Below are 22,055 nucleotides of genomic sequence, written 5' to 3'. Positions count from 1 at the left end.
AGGTTTCTAGACATCTTTTGCTTACTTTCTAAGAAGCTAATTCAAAATATGTTTGGACTGTGGCTTTAGAAAGCTCTGGATGAAGTGGATTATTGGATCCTTCCCATTCAAATTTCAGACATGGATGTAGTATGGAGACGTCCATGTAATATGGATGATCAGGCTGAGCCAGAGGGTGGGGTCAAATGTGTTATCAGTCTCAAGTCCCTTCATGCCCACAAGTCCAGCCCATCTTGAATTCCATTGTCTCTTATCTACCAGCAATTTGTTTTCACCGTTAGTAGTTCAGATTCTTGTAGAGAGCTTCAACTTGCAATACACCTATATATTCATTGAAACTGCTGGGACTTCCTGATTTTCCTGCATTTGACATGATCCTTCTTGAGATCTTGGTGGTCTTGGACTCCCTTCTCCCAGTCACTCATGCCTTAATCAGCTCACGTCTGTAAAGAATCCACTATAATGAAACTAAGCTTTACACCAACAATTATGCTACTATGAAAATGTATTCAATTGCTTGTAAAGAAATGCAAACATGAACACTATCAGTCTGGAAATGGCAAGGAGCATAAAAAGAAACAATCATTTGGTTATTTTGAATTGAAATCAATTCTTAGGACATAGCTATAAATAAAAAGAGCCAAACTTACCTAAAGAAGAAACTTCCAGTAAATTCTAAAAACAGAGTTGCTTATCCAAGTTTATTCCAAATCAAAATTCCAGGTACTGATTCTGACTTGAGACTATTTTCATTAAAGACACATTTTGTAAACTGATTTTACTTCCTTTCATATTATTCTGTAAATAGCTTCTGAGTACAGTTTAAGTGTCATTCAGTACAGAGGTATATCTATGGAGAACAATAATGACCCAGCTCTATCAGTTCTGATTGATAGAGGTAGAACAAAACAACATCAACAGCAATTCAGTGTATTGTATTTTCTATTCTGGATTTATAAGTGGGTCACCACCTTATATTTACATGACAGAATTCAGTGTGGTAAGTGTACAAACAATTTATTTCTTGTTTACAGCACATCATTTTCCAAAATACATTCTTATATTAAGGCATCTCCTAGCATGTTTTAAAGAACAACATCTGAGAAAGTATAAGTGATAGATGCTTTTGAAGCATAGAGAAAGAGAGAGAGAGAGAGAGAGACTCATATGTCATCCAGCTTCACTTTACAGCAGATATAGATGTAGGTACTCAAAATGGAAAGCCAAAAATGTGTCAGATTTACACAAACAACAGAATTTATAATACAGGCTGGTCACATAGCTGAATACAGTAAAGAGAAGGAATAATGCTTTAAACATTGGATCAAGAAAAATATTGGAGTCATGTATTTCTGACAATACTATACTGTTTGAAAACCCACCATAGTAAAGAATGTGAAGAGATGTGTCTAGCAAGCGTTATGTAAAATACAGCAAATGCTGTCAATCATAAAAGGTTCCCCCGCACATGCGTGCTAGTCGTTTCCAACTCTAGGGGCCGGTGCTCATCTCCGTTTCAAAGCCGAACAGCCAGCGCTTGTCCGAGGACGTCTCCGTGGTCATGTGGCCAGTATGACTAGACGCCAAAGGCGCACAGAAAGCTGTTACCTTCCCACCGTAGTGGTCCCTATTTTTCTACTTGCCTTTTTACGTGCTTTCGAACTGCTAGGTTGGCAGAAGCTGGGACGAGTAACAGGTGCTCACTCTGTTATGCGGCACCCAGGATTCGACCCGCCAAACTGCCGGCCTTCTGATCGACAAGCGTTCAAGGTTATGTTGGATCAAGAAGAGCTACAAAGGCTACCTGAAGTCTCCATAGCAATAGCAGTAGACTTCATAGCACTTCCTGGGAGGTTTACAATATCAGCATATTGCCCCCCCCCACAGTCTGGATCCTCATTTCACTGACTCTGAAATGATGGATGGCTGAGTCAACCTGGAGCCCATCATGATTGAACTTCAGACAGTGGACAGAGTTTGCCCACAATACTGCATTCTAACCACTGCACCATCGGGGCTCCGTGCTTCTTACACGTACAGATTCTCATCTAGTGGCTCTCTGTGGGATTCCCCATTTCTTGTTGTCAGAAAGATCAAATTCCTACCTTTTCTCTATTCATGTCCCAATCTGGAAATTTAATAGAAATCACCAGGCAATCAATGGAGAATTAAAGAACTGTTTAATTAATCCAAATTTGTAAGCTGTTCAGAGTCATCTTGACCAGTTATATATGGGCACTTTGACAAATTTGTGACAGATTTTATTTTCCTGGGCTCCAAGATCACTGCAGATGGGGACTGTAGCCAAGAAATTAAAAGACGCTTGCTCCTCGGGAGGAAAGCCATGGCAAATCTAGACAGCACACTAAAAAGCAGAGACATCAGCCTTTCAACAAAAGCGCATATAGTCAAGGCTATGGTCTTTCCAGTTGCAATGTATGGCAGTGAAAGTTGGACCATAAGAAAGGCTGAACACCAAAGAATTGAAGCCTTTGAACTTTGGTGCTGGAGAAGACTCCTGCAAGTCCCTTGGACTGCAAGGCGATCAAACTGGTCAGTCCTAGAGGAGATCAATCCTGACTGCTCTTTAGAAGGCCAGATCCTGAAGCTAAAACTCAAATCCTTTGGCCACCTAATGAGAAAGAAGGACTCACTGGAGAAGAGCCTAATGCTGGGAAAGATTGAGGGCAATAGAAGAAGGGGATGACAGAGAATGAGGTGGCTGGATGGAGTCACTGAGGCAGTAGGCATGAGCTTAAAGGGACTCCAGAAGATGGTAGAGGACAGGAAGGCCTGGAGGAACGTTGTCCATAGGGTCGTGATGGGTCGGACACGACTTCGCAGCTAACAACAACAATTACAGGAAAAAAATATTATTGCCATTTGGAGACAGGCTAGTGGGATGGCTTGGGTAACGCCTTCTCCTAATCATCACAGGCACTTCTCTGACCTTGTAGAAATGATAGAAATGGATAGAGTTCTTGGTAGATTGAGTTCCACTATTTGTAAGTGCACCCATGCCCCTTCTAGCTCATCTGGAGGTATGAATGGTGGGATTCAAGTAGTGGTAAGTGAAATTCCTGGTCAAAATATTCCTAGATATTTTTCGTAGTCTTCCCTTAAGAATATAACTAGATGTGAAAAGAGCACTAATTCCACAACATCTGCATGAGCTAAAATTGGCAGAAGGAACAGCACATGCTCTCCAAAGAAAAATGTCAATGAAGTGAAATGTTTGCAAATGCATTTCAAATTCTTGATGTATCTTGATGTATCTTTGTCAGAGTAACTGTTTTGCTGATTTAGCAGAAGAACTGAATCATTACCAATCATCTTTGCTATAAACAAGTATACTGCGCAAAAAATCTGATTCCCAGTTGTAATATTAATCTGCTAGTTTAATTCTAATAAAATAGTACTCTAGTCTTAATGGTTCTACTTCCTGTTATCTCATGCATGCCAACACGTCAGGATCAGAATTAGGGCCATTATTTCTTTAATATTTGTGCATGCTGCAGTACGAAACAATTCTTTTTTTTTTTAGCTCACCCCCCAACCCTCAGAGTATCAATGTACACCATATGCCTCTGAGCTGGTGAGATACGAATAAAAGGATCTAAAGAAAGTAAATATGTGCTTGGAAGGAAAGTATAGATTTAATTATGAATGAAAGGCCTAAAATATACTGTATGTCAGGAAGTATGAAAAGATGCAGTCTAGGTTGCTCTGAGTGTGTACGAAAGTGGAAATTCAGAAATTAACAGTAGCACACCACCATCTAGTAAATAATTATAATGGAAGGGGTTTTTCTGTTTTTTTTTAAATTTTAGAGAAAACTGTGAAATGTTTCAATAAATAAAATTGTGGTTTGGCAGGAATAGATGAGAGAACGTAGAAGAATATCATTGGGTTATTTGGAGACCCCAAAATGAATACGCATGGTCACTGTTTAGTGAATGCTTGAAAGGGCAGAGAAAATGCAACGATTTTAAAGAAAATTATTATTATTGCTGTTAGTTAATTAATTAAATTTAGCATAGCCACCCATTCTTACAAAATACAATACTAGATTAAAACTATTAAAAGCATAAATGAAACACAACAAGACAGGCCAGACTAAAAACAACCATTAAAAAAAATAGCACAACTTCTCCCTCCATTGCTCTTTGCCATCGTGCCTCGTATTTCTCCATTTCTGCCACCCTTCTCTCCAATCTGTCATGTTCCTAGTGATGAGAAAATTCCAGCCACAACACTCATTCACCACAATCTGCATAGATAGTCACAAACCAGGCTGAAGCCAGATTAACATTTTACTCCCAGAGTGTGTAGAATCACAGTAAGCCAGTCAACTGGCCGGTATCTTCGTTCTACCAAAGGGAGATGTCTATGGATATTGTTGTGTACTGGGTTCTTTGTTGCAAGCAGGAGACAAGACAAGAGAGTTCAGGCAGGAACATCCTTTATTGAATGCAGGAACTGAATTGTTAACCAAGGCTTCTACGCAGCTATTTATACTGCTGGCCACTAGGCGGTGGCCAATAGGGTTGAAGGAGCCTATTGCTGCCCTAGAGCCAACCAATGGCGGTCCTGGAGACTGCTTGTCTGAGGAGCCAGCAACCATTACCCAACTCCCTGGTTAAGCAATCTCAAACAGCATTCAAAGACACGTGGTACAGGCCCAGTACATTACAGATATGACACCACCTATCTACAATACAATCCTTTCAGCAGTCCAAAGAAGGTTCCATGCCGGTTTGTGCTCTGATTCAGGTGACCTAAAGTCTACAGATAAACCCCCAAGTGTCCTCAACAACTCTCAAAGTTCTAACAACTGATCCTTAGAGTACTAACAACTAGATGACAGTATATAAATCCCTGCATTCCCCATCATTAGAACTGAAGATGTTTCTTGGATGAGAAGCAAAATGGTTTCAAATTTAAAAAAAACCAAGAAAATCCAGTTGCCTTTTGGAAAAGCACTTTTGGGACTATCAAAACTTAGGATTCCCTTCAGTAACCTTTGATTTGACATCAGAGTCCACAGATATTCTCCATCACCAAAAATGGACCAAGCAGCATCACAAACTACTCCTAGTAATCTGTTCCTCTTCATTTGCCAACTTCAACAACTCCTTCCCAAAGTTTCAGAACTTTATAACCTCAGTCTCCTACTAAAACGCACATATCCTGCAGATGTCTTTTTTATGAGATGTTAATGACCAGAATCTCTTGATCATACCTTTGGATGGCTTCCATACATTCTTTTTCAACATAGTGGATAAAGGGACTAGTTTTCTGAAATTTTCATGGATATCTCTTCCTACTTCTTGAAAACATTTTGCTTGATCAAATATAAGGGTACTATTTGTAGCAAAAGGCAAATTAAGCCACAAATTGCAGTAAAAAATGATGACAAAAGTTGTTTTCCATTAGGGTGTGTGAATTGGGCAAACAGCTGATCAGCACTCAAGAGAATGTTAAATTATTTTGATGTCCCATGCTTGACTGTAATTATAAGCCTCTTTATATCTGGGGATGTCGAGATGTTGCAGAAACATGTTTAAAAAATCAGATGGGTATCCTTTTCCAGATGGTTTTATAAATCCCCTCTCCATTGCAAATGGGAGGTTCTGAATATAATTTTCCAATATTTTTTCTTGGATTTTTATTTCAGCAAAATGGAATAATAAGATGTTGAAAAATAACATACAAGAGCTAGGTAAGCAAGATCTGACATGTAGCCTTCAAGCAGTTAACATTTTAAAATAAGAAACAAACATAAGTTTAACCAACATAAATTTAACTCTGAAGCCAGTCACAGAAATAAGGTACGTGCTACATAAATTTTCATTTATGTAGCACTTAAATGATGTTTGAAAATAAAGTGTTGTTCTAGATAAAATGTAATTTCAGCTCTGGAGCAAGTCTTGAAAATAAAATGCTGTTTTGCGCTGCAGCCATAGTACATTTTTTAAAAAATTCAGGTACTTGGAGATAAGTTAAAATGTTTCATTTTGGGTGGGAAGTCTTAAAAAAAATCTCAAAATGGGGCATGTTCTGGATAAGAAAGGTCTTCATTTGGAACTTCAAAATTTTATTAGTTTATCAAAAGATTATATAAAATACAAAATACAAAAAAAAAAATAATAGGAATATAAGTGGGGGAAAGGGAAGGAAAAAAGTGCAGGGCAGAATGGAATAAAGCATTAGAATAAAGTGATAGTATAACACCTCAACTTTGTACTTTTATAGCAAAATCCAAAATCAGAGTTTCATTTTTTCCACCTCAAGCACAGAGTCTGAAAATGGTTTCCAAGTAGAAGCAAAATTAATTATGTTCTTTTCTTTAGTCAAAGTAGTCAATTTAGCCATCTCCGCTAGCTCCGTCAACTTTTGCAGCCATTTGTCCATTGTGGGAACAGTTAGATATTGTTCTGGAAAAAATTTAAAACTAAATTCTTGAAAATTCAACACTAAGAAAAAAAACCTTGACCATGGGCATTCTCTAGTTCAGGGGTCCTCCACCTTAGCAACTTTAAGACTTGTGGACTTCAACTCCCAGAGTTGAAGTCCACAAGTCTTAAAGTTGCCAAGGTGGAGGACCTCTGCTCTAGTTCACATTCCATCATGTCACAAGTAGGTGCAAGAGACAACACCCATCAACTTGTGCCAACTACTAGCCAAATAGTGGGACACAGGCAGACATGAAACTACAATGGTTATGGCAGCTGTAGTAGCATCCGATTTGTGGTGATGCCAGTGCTAAGTTGGAACAATTTGCTTTGCTTCAGGTTTTTCCTGTTGAGCAAAGTAGTATTTTCTAGGCAGATTATTTTATTTTATTTTTATTTTTATTTTATTTTTTGCAACCAGATTTTCTATTTGCCCTGACTGACTGTACCAGCCAAGAGGGGAGAGTTGGCAAGCAAGCAATCCAGGCATTCAGCATTGATGGGGAGGTAATTTGTAAGACTTCTGTTGGATAAAAGAGGGGGGAAAAACAGTGGGCTATAGGAAATTACCACAGTAAAAAAAGAATAAAGCAATCCCCGTGAGTCTATCATCATAAACCCTGCAGATCTTAATTGGCCCGCATTTTGTGGTCAGCAAGTTCCCCCTCACTTTTACTCAATAAGGACCAGGTAAGAAAAAGAATCAGAACTGTCTGCACAGAGACTTTCCCCCCCAGGGGAGTGGAGATGTGGCACCGTTAAAACTGACTTTCCTAGAGCCTTGTTTTCTGATGTGCTTCTTAATGCTCTTTCCCCTACTGGGACCCGTCACTGAAAGGCCTTAATTGGTACTCTTCAAATTGGAACACAAACTGGGGAAGATTATGACAGTTTGAACCAAGCTTTTAAGCAAAGTTGATAGAAAAGAAATCAAAATGTTCTCCCTCCCACAGCCCTCTTTTCTTTTCAAATACATATACTTGGAGAAAGAAGCAAAATAAATAGGTTACAGCACAAACTTCTATAATTTTGCTGAGAAATGTCTGGGTTTGTCCAGCTAAGTTTAATCAAAGCCAAAGTGTGTATGTCATTGGCTGGGCCAACAGACTGCATACAGCCCGAAAGATAAGTTTGCTGCAATAATAATAGAGCTCTGAAAATAAAAGCCTTGATTGTATTCATTTTCCCTTTTCTGTCTGATCCTGATTTTTTTTTTCTAATTCATTATATGGATCACATATGTGCCAGCGTTTATTCCGTTTTTGTTCATACTCTGAACCAATTAATGTTTTATTCTTTTTTCAATATTTATTTTGAGATCCTACTCCATTTGCATAGATGTTTTCCTATCCAAAGCTGTGATTGGATGTTCAACCAAAGCTATTTTTTTTCTTTCTGGGAGTAAATGCAAATATATGCAGGACTTGTCTAACTTGGTTCACATCAGGGATATCAAAAGGGGTGGTTAAAACAAAAAGTTAAGATGGGGCAGTAACAGTACAAGCGAAGCTCCACCTATTTCCTATGCACAAAACAGCTGGAACTTTAATTGAAAGTGTGGCTGTGTTGACCTTCTTGACACTAAGAGGAGGAGGAGGAGGAGAAGGAGAAGGAGAAGGAGAAGGAGAAGAAGAAGAAGAAGGAGAAGAAGAAGAAGAAGAAGAAGAAGAAGAAGAAGAAGAAGAAGAAGAAGAAGAAGAAGAAGAAGAAGAAGAAGAAGAAGAAGAAGAAGAAGAAGAAGAAGAAGAAGAAGAAGAAGAAGGAGAAGGAGAAGGAGAAGGAGAAGGAGAAGGAGAAGGAGAAGGAGAAGGAGAAGGAGAAGGAGAAGGAGAAGGAGAAGGAGAAGGAGAAGGAGAAGGAGAAGGAGAAGGAGAAGAAGAAGAAGAAGAAGAAGAAAGGCCAACGTATAATTCAACAATATCTGTCACTTTAGAACAATGGTCCAATGAAGTTTTAAATTAGTACAATTTTAATAATAATAACAACAACAACTTTCTCATTTAATCAAATACTAACCCAGAAACGCGGTAGCTCAGTGGGTTAGGACGCTGAGCTTGTCAATCAGAAGGTCGGCAGTTTGGCGGGTCGAATCCCGAGTGCCGCGTAGCAGAGTGAGCGCCTGTTACTCGTCCCAGCTTCTGCCCACCTAGCAGTTCGAAAGCACGGAAAAATGCAAGTAGAAAAATAGGGACCACTCCGGTGGGAAGGTAACAGCATTCTGTGCGCCTTTGGCGTCTAGTCATGCCGGCCACATGACCACGGAGACGTCCTCGGACAAGCGCTGGCTCTTCGGCTTTGAAACGGAGATGAGCACCGGCCCCTAGAGTTGGAAACGACTAGCACGCATGTGCGGGGGAACCTTTACCTTTACTTTAACCCAGAAAGAGAACCTAAATTTGCACATTAGACACAGCTAGGAAAGAAAAAAAAATTACAAGCCCAACTCCAACCACAATTAATACTACACTGGATATTTACCACCTTTGATTTTCAAACTAGAAAACACATTTTGTCAATAGATAACCACTTGGTAATTAAGGCCTTCATTTACTAAATAACATGTTTCACAACCAACAACCAACAACGGCTTTTTCATTTCCTGTTCACAACAGATCCCAGAGACTGACTGATCCCTATCACTTCAGTGAATGTAGCAGCAACTGTAGCTAGTTAAAATAGCAGGTTTAAATAGCAATGAGGTTCCATAAGCAAAGGAACAACAGTATAACAAGTACAGTATCTAGATAACGCCTGGGAGCAATTTATGTCATAAATGAATTAATTCAGAACTGGCACAATCCGGTGCCCATGGTTTTGAAGGTCCCAGAACTAAGCGTGCTGATGGGAATTTCAAATTAATACAGTCCATCATATTATGAGGAGCTGAGGAGAGAGGTGTTAACAGAGTTATTAGTTAACTGAATCACGATGACGTTCTTGGTTCAAAATACAGATAAATGGTTTGAGCTGATCATAAGAATAATTACTGGCTAAAGACATGTTCAGCAGTGGCAAATATGTTGAACCTTCTGCTCAGTCTTAGTTTAAATCAAAAGGTGAGCAGGAGTATTTCTATATCTATTATGCTTTATTTCAATTTACCCCTATGCTAATCCACCCATCAAATGAAATCAATAAATATTCATGCAAGGAATGCAATTATATCGTAATAATTTTCTTATGTGGGCTGTTATACTTTAATCATTTGCTCTATAAGAGTCCTACCAAATCAAGTATGGCTTAGAACTCGGGTGTCAAACTCGATTGTGTCATGTGACCTATCGTGATGTATCATGACGCTTTTTGCCTTTGCGGAGACAGGGTGGGTGTGGCCTGTGTGGTCCACCAGTTTGACTCCTGTGCCTTAGAAGAATCAATTCATGAGTTATTCCTATTCAGAGCTACCAGTTAGTTCCAACAAATGGTAGTGGCAGAGTAAATCTGGCCCCATTGATTTTAATGCCACCAAGTTTTGATTCAATGCCTATAAAGGTCAACTGGGAGAGCTTAAGAAAGCCAGATCAAGCCATAAAATATTTCTGAAAAATGTTTGAACATTTGTGGGGTATGGCTCAAAATATAAGTCTCAGCTCAAATATGTTGAATATATAAGTTTCTTTTGCCATTGCTACCTTTCTCCCACATACAGTATGAATTCCCACATACAGTATGAATTCCTCAAGGCACTCAACCTGTTGATAGAGCCTCATAGGCAAGGAGAATTTGCTACTCTCCTGCAGAGTATCTGACTCCTTAAACCCAAGCTATCATACAGTTTTGTATTCTACATACTGGCTTTACAATGACATCATGCTGATCAAACATACAATCCTGCAGCTGCAGTGGGGATAACTGGAATCCCCTGATGGGATTTAAAGAGCTATATGGAGTGAAATCTTTCTGAAAGACACACAGATAGAGATAGACTGGGTTTTGTGGAGATGGGTAAATTATTGATATGATTAAAACTCTGTGTTTGCAAAGAGAATATAAATGGCTTCAAACTGTATCCAAGGGGAAACACAGCTTTTTTGCTTAGTCCAATGGCATCTCACGTCAAAAAGCAATGTGTAACTCATAAAAACACTGTCAAGAAAGACTACGGGTCAGTCTCATGGTGCCCAGAAGCGACAATGAACAGAACTGTTCTTCCCAAAAGACCAAAAGATCTGGCATATTTGTAGCAAGACACCAATCTCGAAAGCTAGCTAAGCAATTTTAAGTTCTTTTCAATTCATTTGCTCTAACAAGACCTCTGTGAGCTAATGAAGGGCTTCCCAGCTTTTAGATAAGAATTAAAACCCTGCTCAGAAACTTGATCTAAAAGACCTAAAACAACCCTTGCAGCAAAACTCAGAATAATCTCTAGGAGTCTATTTCTCACAATAGTGTTCATTATTGCCATTACACAGAATGGTTTCATTCTGTGTAATGAATTCGGCCTGATTTTACGACCTCTTTTCCCAAGGTTGTTAAACAAACCATTGCAGCTCTTTAAGTGAATCATGTCATTAAGTAAATCTGTTTTTTCCCATTGACTTTACTTTTCTGAAGCCAACTGGGAAGGTTGTAAATAGTTTAGCTTAAGCAGGGAGTTGGACTAGAAGACCTCCAAGGTCCTTTTCAACTCTTATTTTGTATTTATATTTAGCACTGGAAGGATTATGGACCTTCTCCAGGAAAACTCAATGCTTTTAGTAACACTGGGCAACACAGAGATCGCAACTACGGGGAGAAACTCGTGTCCTCCTAAAGTGGGGATCTTAGAGCCTTGAAGTTATCAGACTCTGATTACTAAGATCCACAGTATCACAACTATGAATTGCAGATGTGATTCAACACCATCAAGATTAGTTGAAGTGAAAGCCCTACATATGTATGACTACAACTCTGGGGTGCTGATCTGAATTCTACGAAATGCAATTCTATGTTCTTGGGTAATAATTTATTATACCTAACAATGCAAAATTCCCCAGGCACCATGAAGACCACCTGTTTTAAAGTTGCCAAGATTGAGAAATACTGGTAAAGATATCTAATATTATTCAAAAAAGTGGTAAAGTTAGTTACCCACCCCATTACCGTCAATGGCAAAAAAGTCACGATACGTCGTGACATGTCACATGACGTCGCGAGTTTGACACCTCTGCTATAGGGCCTCAAGGTCTCTAACAAATTCTATGATTATATGAAATTGAAAGAGTAAACATTGCTAGAGATTTCCACTGCCATTAATATGTGTAGAAACACAAAAACAGTTCTACATGCAAAGATTATTCCCTGAAAATGCTTGCATGATTCTCATAGAGGACCAGGATAGTGGCAGGAATTTTGGCACAGCTTTGTTCCTAGTTATCATTTTGAAGTACAATAACTACTTTTAATAATCCTCAGTATGTCTTTTCCGTATTACTATACATTGTCCAACGTGTAAACACAGAGCAGCAGATAATGCATCAAAGATAAAATAATTGGTATTTATTTACCCTTGGATTGTTTATTGCTACTGAGAATGTTAGATATCAGTATTGCAATGGCCTATATATTTATCAATGTCTTCTTGAATATAAAATGTGTTTGTTCAAAACTACTAAGGGAAAAATAAACCTAATTTTTCTTTCCTATTACAGCTCTTCCTCCTCCTTCTTTACCAGTTCCATTCTAGATAGTTTATTTATAATATTTCCTAAAATTCAGGAGGTTTCTAAAAAAATATTACATAAAGTTGTTATTTCAGTCAATGACTCCCAATGGTGAATCTCTGGGAAATATCATCCAACAAAATTTAAATTATTTGACTTTATGGCTCTTCAACAAACAAACAATGTGCCCTTCTTTTTTCTCTTTCACATTTAATTATTTTGTAACCTAGCAACAGTGAAAATTGATAGAGTTTTGTAAAAACTGTTTAAATCTTCTTCTGTTTATTTAAATATTAGGTTTTATGTTTAAATTAACTGGCTCTAATTTGCCTACAAAAATTAAGCACCTGCTTGAAATTTCTTCTGTTGAAATTGTAAGGTTTAAGGCTATATATCAATCAGTAGAATGAAAAGGCAAAATTTTTCCTGGATTATATCACTTCAAGATGTAGCTAAATGGTTAATTAATTAAATATTCTCCATCTTATGATATATCTCATGTCGCAATGGCTTAATCACTAAATCACATCTCATTGTATCTAATTTGATTTTATAATAGCATATTCAGAGGTCTCACAGTGGCCAATCAGATGTATCTGGGAAATTCCCAAGTGTCTAGAAAGCAACATAGTCCACTGTTGTTCTACAAAAAGAATAGAACAGAATTTATTGGCCAAGCATGATTAGACACACAAGGAATTTGTCTCTGGTGCATAAGAGTGTACATACAAACAAAAAAGTGCTAAGTCATAGATCATAATTCATAAGATACAATCATAAATCATAAGATACAAACAATAATTGATAAATCACAATATACCAGTAGGAGATGGTAGCAGGAAAGATAAGAGGTGAGAAAGATGAGAAAATGAGAATGTGGCAAGGATAATAGCAATACAGCCTACAAACATGGATAAATAACTTTAGGCATAAGACAGTCCTGTGGGAGTTAGGTGTTTAGCAAAGTGAAGACATGGGGAAAGAAACTATCTTTGTGTCTAGTTGTTTTGTCATGCAATACCCTATAGCGGCATCCTGAGGAGAAAAGTTGAAATAGTTAATGTCCTGGATATGACGGGTCTGTAGATAAGAGTGATCATTTAATGTGTACAGCCTATGATTCAGGAACATACAGCTACCAAGACTAGAAGTGAGAGGTAGCCCATTTCTCCAATAGTTCTCTTCTAATGCCATCTTCACTGGTGAGCATCTCCATATTCTTATGCTGTGGATTCTATTGTTTAATGGTCTTAGACTAGTATTTGTGATGGGGCTGAGATATCATAAGGCAGGGGTCTTCAGACCTGGCCCTTTTATGACTTGTGGACTTCAACTCCCAGAATTGCCAGGCACATTGGCTGATGAATTCTGGGAGTTGAACTCCACAAGTCATAAAAGGGCCAAGTTTGAAGACCCCTGCCATAAGGCAATCCAAAGGAGTTCATCAGTAATTTCCACAGCCTCAAATATCATTTTCTCTGGGCTGTATTCTAACTAGGGTGTCGTATCCTGGTCTCTTATATACACATATCTAAATCTAGGCAAAAAGAAACATACTGCATGTATTTCTTCACCAGAGCTCTAAAATAGCAAGGTTTACAGATGGTAGGAAATAGGAGCAGATAGTTCTGTAAGCAATTGAGATTGTATGTGGAGAAATTGGAAATGCAAAAAAAAATCCTGTCATCTCCATATTGAATGCCAGTGACATTAAAGACAAAACGCTGAGATAACTCAGCATTTAGTTGGAGAATATCAAGTCCTTTATACATACATTTACTTAAGTATCCTCAAGCATAGAATATGTATTATTTTCCTGATAGACTATGATAAAAAGCTCTCTTTTCTGTAGCACAAATGCTTTTTTAACACATCTTTCAAAGACAGGTTTTTAGCTATTTCCAGTGCTTTTTTTCTAAAAAAAAAAAAAGGTGGCGGAACTCTCATCTTGGCGGGCGCAGGAGGCAGGGGAGGTGTGGGGGCGGCACTGCTGCAGTCACAGGTGCGAAGGGTGTTGGCGGCAGGCTTTCCTCCCTGGGGTCGGAGCCGGCGTGGCTGGTGCTGTGGGAGCAGGAGAGCCCACTCTATATGGCGGGGCTGTGCAATGCGGGCAGCGGAGGCGGTACGGGCCAGGCGATGTTTTAATCTTATGATTTTAAAAAAATATATATATTTTCTATTGTAAGTTTCCCCAAACCTCGCCATGTGGATTGCATACAAATATTATATAATTGGTAAATAAAGGTAGAACATATGTTAAATATACATCAAATGATAATATGCTTCCCTACAAAGTCAACTCTTGGTCAATGACAGACCAAGGAGTTAACTCGGAAAGGCAAGAGGAAAATCTAGAAGAGGTCTGTGCAGCTCTTCAACATCTTCATCAACGATTTGGATGAGGGGATAGATGGGGAACTCATCAAATTTGCAGACAACACCAAGCTGGCAGGAATAGCCAATACTCCAGAAGATAGGCTTAAGATACAGGAGGATCTGGACAGACTCGAACACTGGGCACTATCTAACAAAATGAAATTTAATTGTGAAAAAAGTAAGGTTCTACATTTAGGCAGGAAAAAATCAAATGCACAGGTATAGTATAGGTGGTACCTTGCTCAACAGTAGTAACTGTGAGAGAGATCTCAGAGTCCTAGTGGACAATCACTTCAATATGAGCCAGCAGTGTGCTGCAGCTGCCAAAAAAGCCAACACAGTGCTAGGCTGCATTAACAGAGGGATAGAATCAAGATCACGTGAAGTACTAATACCACTTTACAATGCCTTGGTAAGGCCACACCTGGAATAATACATCCAGTTTTGGTCACCACGATGTAAAAAAGATGTTGAGTCTCTAGAAAGGGTACAGAGAAGAGCAACAAAGATGATTGGGGGACTGGAGGCTAAAACATATAGGGAACGGTTGCTGGAATTGGTTATGTGTAGTTTAATTTAATTTTAATTTAATTTATTATCATTTCTATACCGCCCTTCTCCCGAAGGACTCAGGGCGGTGTACAGGGCAAGAATAAAACACAGAAATTTACAAAAATTAAAAGATAATTAAATGCATGCCCGATTAAAATACAATTGATACATAGTAAAAACCCCAATAAGAATGATAAAAAACCCCACGAATCCCCCCTCAGGCCAGGCCGGCTTGCTCGAACAAGTATGTTTTCAGATCGCGGCGAAAGGAGCGCAGATTCGGGCGCCGTCCGGAGCTCAACCGGTAACTGGTTCCATAGCTCCGGGGCGCCCACAGAGAAGGATCTCCCCCTGGGGGCCACCAGACGGCATTCTCTGACCGGTGGCACCCTGAGGAGGCCCTCTCTGTGGGAACGCACAGGGCGCAGGGAGCTTGATGCCGGCAGCAGATGTTCCCTGAGGTACTCCGGCCCCATGCCATGGAGGGCTTTGAACACCATTACTAGCACCTTGAATCTCACCCGGAAGACAACTGGCAACCAATGCAGCTCACAGAGCAGAGGTGTCACGTGGGAGTATCGGGAGACTCCCAACACAACTCTCGCGGCTGCATTCTGTACCAGTTGGAGCCTCCGGGTGGTCCTCAAGGGAAGCCCCATGTAGAGAGCGTTGCAGTAGTCTAGACGAGAGGTCACGAGCGCGTGAGTGACCGTGCATAAATCATCCCGGCTTAGATAGGGCCGCAACTGGCGCACCAGGCGAACCTGGGCGAAAGCCCCCCTAGTCACGGCCACCATGTGATCTTCCAAGGTAAGCCGCGAATCTAGGAGGACTCCCAAGTTGCGAGCCCTATCTACGGTGGGTAATAATTCACCCCCCATAGAAAGAGATGGAATATCCGAATAGACCCGGGATGAAGGTATGCAAAGCCACTCGGTCTTGTCGGGGTTGAGTTGAAGTCTGTTCCTCCCCATCCAGACCCGAACCGCCTCCAGGCAACGGGACATCACGTTGAGGGCATCACTGGGGTGGTTTGGGGTAGAAAGAAAAAGCTGGGTATCATCAGCGTACTGATGATACCCAACTCCAAAGCCACGAATGATCTCACCCAGCGGTTTCATATAGATGTTAAACAGGAGAGGCGAGAGGACCGACCCCTGAGGAACTCCACAAACGAGAGACCTCGCGGTCGACCTCTGCCCTCCTGTCAACACCGACTGCGAGCGTCCCTGGAGATAGGAGGAGAACCACTGTAAAACCGTGCCTCCCACTCCCAATCCTCTGAGACGCCGCAGCAGGATACCATGGTCGATGGTATCGAAAGCCGCTGAGAGGTCTAATAGGACTAGAACAGAGGAATGACCCCTGTCCCGAGCCCTCCAGAGATCATTCACCAGCGCGACCAATGCCGTCTCCGTGCTGTGCCCGGGCCTGAAACCCGATTGGTACGGGTCTAGATAATCCGCTTCATCCAGGACCAAAGGGAGCTGATGCGCCACCACACTCTCAACAACCTTCGCAAGAAAGCGAAGGTTGGAGACCGGACGAAAGTTGTTCAATACAGCTGGGTCCAAGGCAGGCTTCTTGAGGAGGGGCCTCACCACCGCCTCTTTCAAGATGGCAGGGAAACTACCCTCACTCAAAGAAGCTGATATAACTGCCTGGAACCAGCTGCGTGTCCTCTCCCGGGCTGCATAAACCAGCCAGGAAGGGCACGGGTCCAATAAACATGTGGTGGAGCTCAGTCTCCCCATAATCCTGTCCACTTCCTCCGGAGTCACAGAATCAAACTCCTCCCAAGTGATATCGACAAGACCACCCGCGTCCTGATCGCCAGACTCTGCCCAGTCGGAGTCCACACCGGTCCGAAACCGAGTGATTTTGTCCGACAGATAATTGTTAAACTCCTCGGCACGACCCTGCAAGGGTTCCTCCCTCACCTCCTGATTAAGGAGGGAGCGAGTCACCCTAAACAGAGCGGCCGGGCGATTATCTGCGGACGCGATAAGGGTAGCAAAGTGATTAGACCTCGCCACCCTTATCGCAGCGAGATAAGACCTAATATGGGTTCTTAGTCGCAATCGGTCGGATTCGAAGAGAAGGTGAGGGGTGACATGATAGCAGTGTTCCAATATCTCAGGGGCTGCCCCAAAGAAGAGGGAGTCAAGCTCTTCTCCAAAGCACCAGGAGGCAGGACAAGAAGCAACGGATGGAAACTAGTCATGGAGAGTAGCAACATAGAACTAAGGAGAAGTTTCCTGACAGTTAGAACAACTAACCAGTGGAAAAACCTGCCTCCAGAGGTGGTGAATGCTCCAACACTGGAAGTTTTTAAGAAGAGACTGGCCAGCCATTTGTCTGAAATGATATAGGGTTTCCTGCCTGAGCAGGGGTTGGGACTAGATGACCTCCAAGGTCCCTTCCAACTTATTATTATTATTAATTATTATTATTAACTTGTAGAAAGGAAAAGCCCACACTGATAAATTAAAAATCTTTGTGGTCTGCAAAGGAATGCTGGTGGGCTAATCAATGATTTGGTGACTAGAGGAGCATCTACAGTGTTGGAGCTTGTGGTCATGGTAAGCCATGGAGGCACTAGGCAACATGACTTTCAGGGCAGTGGTGGTGATTTTATTACTTTAAAAAAAGGTCTGTGCTCTATCTAAGGGTGCTTGGGAGGCTGCATGTACAGGCCTGGTCTAGAATTTATTTTGGAGCATTCAACTATCTAGAGCAGGCATGTCAAACTCATTTTGTTTGAGACAACTTTTTATAAAAGAATTGCCATTAATTTGTTTTAATAAAATAATTTAAATCAATTTTTACTTGATTTCAAATTAAATGAATGAGATTTTTTTAGCATAATTGCCAAATGCAATAAACTGGTTTTAGGTATATGTTACTGGAAGAAAAAAGCAATCCCTGTTGCGTTACTGATCCCAGAGAAACATTTGCATGTATGCAGGTATCCTTAAGGTGCCATAGTTATGGATGAGAAATATTGGTTGCAAAGTTGGCATTTCTGGATGTAATACAGATATTTTGGACTTATTTTTGTTTCTTTGCATGTTTGATATTTTTAAAAAGGCATATGCTACTGACTACGCTTATGCACATATGTAACATGATCACTGCTTGTCCAAAATTTTACTATACAGATAATTCCCCCAGAAATTATTTTAGCCTTTTTAATAAATGTTTTTACTGATGTTAAGCTCACCAGGGAAAACATCATATATTGTTATGTATATACTAGGTTAATTATTTAAAGACTGAAGTGCAACATAACTAGATTTTAAACAATCTATTTTTCAAAACACACAACAGTCCAAACAGTAAAAGTAAAGTCCAAATTAAGAATATTTCATTCTTAAGAATTGTTTAGATTCAAAATAGTTTTCAAGAGTGTACAAAAGATACTATTTTTTTTCTAGAATCAGCTAAATTAGACATATTACATTGAGAAAAGTGTTCCTCATTTCTTTCCTGTTACCTTTGATTTCATTGCAGAGATGTTAACATAAGAAATAGATTATTTTGTTACCTAATTTTACCTTCCAAAAGACAGAAGCAGATGAAAAATGTGAGGTTTTCCTGTTGGCTTTTCTGAATTAGCTGTTTTAAATTCTAAAAGTGTAGTTCCTAAAGAAGTAATCCTGTAAATAATTTTAATGTCCTCCTCTAGTGCAGGCTCTTTTATGACTTAAGGACTTCAACTCCCAGAATTCCTGAGCCAGCATGGCTCAGTTTGGAAAGTTCTCCCTTTCCCTTCAGCATGGCTGGCTCAGGATTTCTGGGAATTGAAGTCCACGAGTCATAAAAAAGAGCCAAGATTGCTAGCCCTGCAATAGGCTTAGGAAAACCAATAAGGGAGCTGGGTTGTTGTTGTTGTTGTTTTGTTGTTGTTTTGCAAAAAAAAAGGTTCTGAAACGCCATTCTGAGCATTCTATGAGAAACTTCAAGCTAAGGTTTGAACATTATTTTAAAATTTCCTATCCAATATAGTTTGGGTACACATAGAAACTACTGTATGTATTAAATATTATACGTCAGTAGTTCTCAGCCTTTTCTTCATCACAAACCCCCTTTAAATACCTTTTGTGGCACGGACCCCCAAGAGTTAACATTTAAATCATAACATTTTTTTCAAGCCTTTATGGACCCCCTGTGATGGCATTGTGCCCGCCCCCCAGGGGTCTGCAGACCATAGGTTGAGAATCACTATTATATGTCATATAATACATATATTCTTGTATGCATATATGTATCATTTATTTATGTATCTATTACATTTATATGCCACTCATCTCACTGTGCAGAATGACTCTGGAGGGCTTACAATGAAATAAAAAATGAAATATAAAAACAATTATAAATATAAAGGTAAAGGTAAAGGTTCCCCCGCACATGCATGCTAGTCGTTTCCAACTCTAGGGGCCAGTGCTCATCTCCATTTCAAAGCCAAGAGCCAGCACTTGTCCAAGGATGTCTCCATGGTCATGTGGCCGGCATGACTAGACGCCAAGGGCACACGGAACGCTGTTACCTTCCCACCGTAGTGGTCCCTATTTTTCTACTTGCATTTTTACGTGCTTTTGAACTGCTAGGTTGGCAGAAGCTGGGACGAGTAACAGGTGCTCACTCTGTTACGCGGCACTCGGGATTCGACCCGCCAAACTGCCTACCTTCTGATCGACAAGCTCAGCCTCCTAACCCACTGAGCCACCGCGTCCCCTAATTATAAATATAGAAACAATTAAAATTGAAAAAATAGAGTAATATTATATGGAATATGGAGGCGAGCAGCTGGCAGCTGTGCAATGGGGTGTGATCCCGTTTCTTACTGCCCACTTAGCAGTTCGAAAGCATGCAAATGGAAGCAGATAAATAATACCACTTTGGTGAGAAGGTAAAAAACATTCCATGCTCCTTTGGCATATAACCATGCTGGCCACATGACCATGGGAGCATCCTTGGACAAAGCTGGCTCCCTCTGCTAAGAAACAGAGATGGCCAGCATTCCCTATTCCCTATTTACAAGAATGTCTCCCCTGCCATCCTATAGCAGTGGAAAGGTTGAGGCTGGAGCCTCTTCAGTTCAAAACTTTCCTTGTATTTTCCTGCCTGTTTTCTTTTTTTAATGTCTTTACAACCATCGCTGTCGTCTTGTGTCTTTTAACAGGCCTCTTAAATTCTTGTTAAGTTCCTTCTTGATATCTTTGCCTTTCTTCATCTAGCTTTTTTTTTCTTTTTTTTCTTTTTTTGTAAATTTCCACCATTTCTTCTGACATCTAGCTTGGTTTCTTCTGGCTTTGGTCTTTTCACGTTCATCCTTAACAACTTATTTTACTTCTTTCCACAGCTTCTCTGGTTCTCTTTCAATGAGGTTCAAGTTTTCAAAGTGATTTCTGATGTTCAACTTGAAAATAGTTCAAGTTCATATTAGCCGGCTTTGTTCTTCTACTTTATCTCGGCTAGGAAGTTTCACCTGAGCAGTACAAGATAAGCTCCTGTCTGCATCTTTACTTTTAAAAGCTCTGAGTTCATTGACATAGTCAATTGGAATTCTTTGTGTATGACATCTGGTAATAACTAGCCACTGTACCTGTGCATTACTTTGGTTCTTTGAAGAAGCATTGAAAAAATCATTGAACTGACAGAAATTGATATGTCATTCTGCTTCATTTCTGTTTTCTGATCCATATTGTCCAGCTACATTTTTATTCCTATTTTTTTCAGCTTTGCAGTTCTAGTCCCCCACAATAAGTAGTATATCTTGTTTGTAGATGTTATTGAACTTGTCCATAATCCTTATCATTGTCCTCTGTGCTACCTTAGTGACTTAGATAATAATGACATTAAAAGATGTCTAAAGCCTAATTAATATTATGGGGTTCTTGGTGCTCCCTGAACTTGCTTGCATATATTTTGTTGCCCAATTAGCTTATTTCATCAGTGAGAATTGCTCCCCATTTATATACAGTAGCTGAAGTTATATATCGTAGCAACAGTATTAGTGAGGGTTGTAGCTTTCTCCTTGGGTGTTCCTTGGGTAGAGTATTGTTTTCTGCTTGCTTGCTTGTTTGTCTGGTGTTAATCCCTGCTTATCTGGGTGTTGGCTGCTGTTTGTTCTGTTTTGAATGTTGTGTAAATATATATTTCTATGTATCTATTGATGGCTGATTTGCCTGAATGCCAAGGTTCCAGGATTTTTCTTGTGTTTTTGGTTCAGCTTGGTCTAAGGTGCTCACAGTTTCCCAGCTGAAAATACTGTGGAATCTATACTTGAGATTAAGGAGTTTCCATCATGTCTTCTGGTTACTACTTGGTTGGGTGCACTCTGGTAATCTTCTACCAGTCTATCCTACATAGTGGCTATCACAGTCCTTCAGTGTATGTTTAGATGATTTCTGTTTTTTCTTCTTGGGCTTCTGGATCTTTTGGTTCACTTAAGATGTTTTAGAGGGTTTTAGTTGGTTGTGTGCTACAGTGGTGTTGCATGATCCTAGTAGTCTGCTTGTTGTTTGTGTGATGTTATCCTTTTTATAGTTTGTGTTGGTTGTGCTATAGTGGGTTGAGCGGTCAGGCATTTTTTGATAAAGTTGTGGCGGTATCCCTTTTTTAATAAGATGTTGTATAGGCAGTCTGTATCTATTCTTCTTGTGTTCTAGGTTGCTGCAATGTGTTTATACTCATCTGAATAATTACTTTGGTAATGGAGCACTTAGATTTGTATCTCTAATTTACCATCTTTTCCTCTGCTGATGAGAATATCCAAGAAGGTTAATATAATATTGTTTTCTTCTTTTCTTCTGAATTTTATTCCTTTGAAGATGTTAATGATTGCATAAGTATCTGCTATGATTCCTGAAAATCCCATGTTGTCCAAAGTAGGTAGGGAGGCAGAGGTTGATGAGGTCCATGATTCAGGATATTTCAAACTTAGTGCATTTGGCTAAACTAGGTGTTTTGCTAGTTCTAGATCTATGGACTTAAAGACTTTTACGACATTGAATGAAATGACTTC

This window comes from Vipera berus (assembly GCF_964194415.1).
Source record: "Vipera berus genome assembly, chromosome: 4".
NCBI lineage: Eukaryota > Metazoa > Chordata > Lepidosauria > Squamata > Viperidae > Vipera > Vipera berus.
Note: the sequence above shows the minus strand (reverse complement) of the source record.